The 2,516-nt window shown below is 37.2% G+C and overlaps 1 non-coding gene across 1 annotated transcript; it reads left to right on the forward strand.

Moving 5' to 3' along the window:
• The first annotated feature begins 313 nt into the window (after positions 1-313).
• Positions 314-386, forward strand: TRNAT-AGU (transfer RNA threonine (anticodon AGU)). Its single transcript has one exon. It is a non-coding gene; the product is annotated as a tRNA-Thr (tRNA).
• Positions 387-2,516: the final 2,130 nt, after the last annotated feature.

The following is a 2,516-nucleotide window of genomic DNA, read 5'->3' on the forward strand; positions in this document are numbered from 1 at the left end:
TACCAAGGGCTCTGACCACTGAGCTACGCCGAATTTTTCTCCTCAAATATTAATTGTCAATATTAAAGATATTATTCTGTATGACAAATTAATAAATCTATAATATTCTCATAGCTAGCAGTGCATATGTCTGTACAGATTACTGTGCACTTAACTGCGGAATCCCGGTCAAATAAGTCACTCAGCTGAGTGCGCTCCTAGTATAATGGCAGTTGACATTGGATATGTACGTCAACATATTTGCCTGACTTTGAGTCAGGCCATAAAGAGAAACATTGAAGGAGGAGAATTCGATCCGGTGCTGTGGATTGAATTCGGCGTAGCTCAGTGGTCAGAGCGCTTGGTAAGTAGAACCAAGGACCCGGGTTCGATCCCCGGTGCCGGAGCGAATTTTTCTCCTCAAATATTAATGGAAGAATCATGTATTGCAAACGACTGATTATAAATTACAAAAACAGCTTATGAATTTATATTTTCAGGGAGAAAAATATAGGAAGATCAATGAAGAGATGGCATCCTCAAATTTTGAAGTCGGAAAAGACTTGTAGGCTTAATCTTTACTATGATGATAATGATGATGTTGCTTGATAGAACTGTCACTGATGTATTCAGGAATAAGAGAATTACACGAACTGAAATTGGCGTCCAGTAGACTGTAAAACATGTAGTCTACATCGAGCAACGTGCATAGCTTTGTCGACAGAAAGGAATAGAATAAAACCCGTTTAAAAATTACTCTTATGGACAGTGAATCTTGTCTGAAGCGTGGGCAAACTAGACTCTGTAGGCGTGTACTTCAAGTGTTTTAATGACAGGAGTGACCAAATATTAGTCACGAGTTCGATCCTCGAACAAGTACAACTGTATGTTAAAACTAAGAGTGTACTTTCAGCCACTGCATAAATAAGACACCTTGTGTAAACTGTTTTAAATCTATACCTATACACATAAACACGCATACACCCACACATTTTAGTTATCGTCTTTATTCATCGTTAACAATCCGAAAGGTTCTTTCCTAGGTCTTTTACGCGCTGAGGCATTAAAAGGCTAAATATTTCGTCATATTCTTCTATTATTTGTGCCAAGGGACTCTGCTGTCTCATGACATAACACATTACTGTATCTGAACATCATCTTTCTCAATTGAGATTATTGTTTTCAGAGACATGTCTACATAGTAGGGAACCTTATTGGGGGAGGTTGACATTAGACGATTTTTTCTAATCAGGATTATTTTGTCTTCAATGTATGACACGCCCCGTGCCATAACTGCGTGGTCTACGGCGTCATACCTTGAAATGGCAACAGGGAATGGGAGCTGGTTCGAGGCCTCATGCGGAAAGAAATTTTCTCATTTAGGTCTATGCACCGGTGCCCACCCAGCATCGTGATGAATTTGGTGAGGTACACGGAGTAGCGATATCTGCTTTCGTAAACGAGCTGTAACGGGTGGGAGGATTATAGTGTTGCCCACACCACAATACTGGTTGGATAATCGTTCACCTCTGCTGAGGCATATAATTTGAGGCCAACAGTTCGCTGCTCAGTCTTAGCCCTCCATAGGCCGTCATGTCACGGATTATTATTATTATTATTATTATTATTATTATTATTATTATTATTATTATTATTATTATTATTACTATTATTATTCTATAAGAGGAGATCTAAGGTTTTACTCTTTATAAAAACCAAGATAAGGATTTCTATTGATCCTAAAATTCATAGTCGCCATAGTTAGAATCCACTAACAGCGGAACAAATAGTACGCACAGTAGTCACCAGGCCAAAGTGAATAGCAACTACAAAGGTTATTCTATATCGGTGAGGTGACTGGTGAAAGCGATAATGGAAAATAAATTAAAATTTTGGACAAACGGTTCTAACCTGTTTCAGAATTCGAACTAGAGATTTCTGGAAAGGTTGACATAAAAATGTATAGCTTAGTTTTGCAAGCGTATATCACATCGATCAAAAGCAGGAATGTATCGTAGTCCAGACATATAAAAACTTTTTACTAAGGGAAACTGGAGTTCGATACCCGGTAGTTATGAATAGAGCGGAAATGATGCAAGTTCTCTTCGAATATTTCTGTATCACTTATGCCTATTATTATTATTATTATTATTATTATTAGTAGTAGTAGTAGTAGTAGTAGTAGTAGTAGTAGTAGTAGTAGTAGTAGTAGTAGTAGTAGTATTACTATTATCACTTTAATTACTATTACTATTATTACCAGTCTCCAGATACATTAAAATGCCAACGTGCATGGCTGCGAATTCGATTCTTTCAACGTATGAACTTACAGGAAAGGGTTTCGGCTCGAACAGGAATTTTTGGTTAATATTTTGTACAGACGCTTACTTCACAATGGTGATGAAGACTGTAAAAGCATTAATTTGTGTAACTCTCCGTTTGGTTGGTATTGGTCAATATACTTCTTTAAAAATGTACATGAAGATTCTCTATAAAATGCATGAAACAGCATGGAGCAGAGCAATAAGCACAACACG

The sequence above is a fragment of the Periplaneta americana genome, chromosome 1 (assembly GCF_040183065.1).
Source record: "Periplaneta americana isolate PAMFEO1 chromosome 1, P.americana_PAMFEO1_priV1, whole genome shotgun sequence".
Lineage (NCBI taxonomy): Eukaryota > Metazoa > Arthropoda > Insecta > Blattodea > Blattidae > Periplaneta > Periplaneta americana.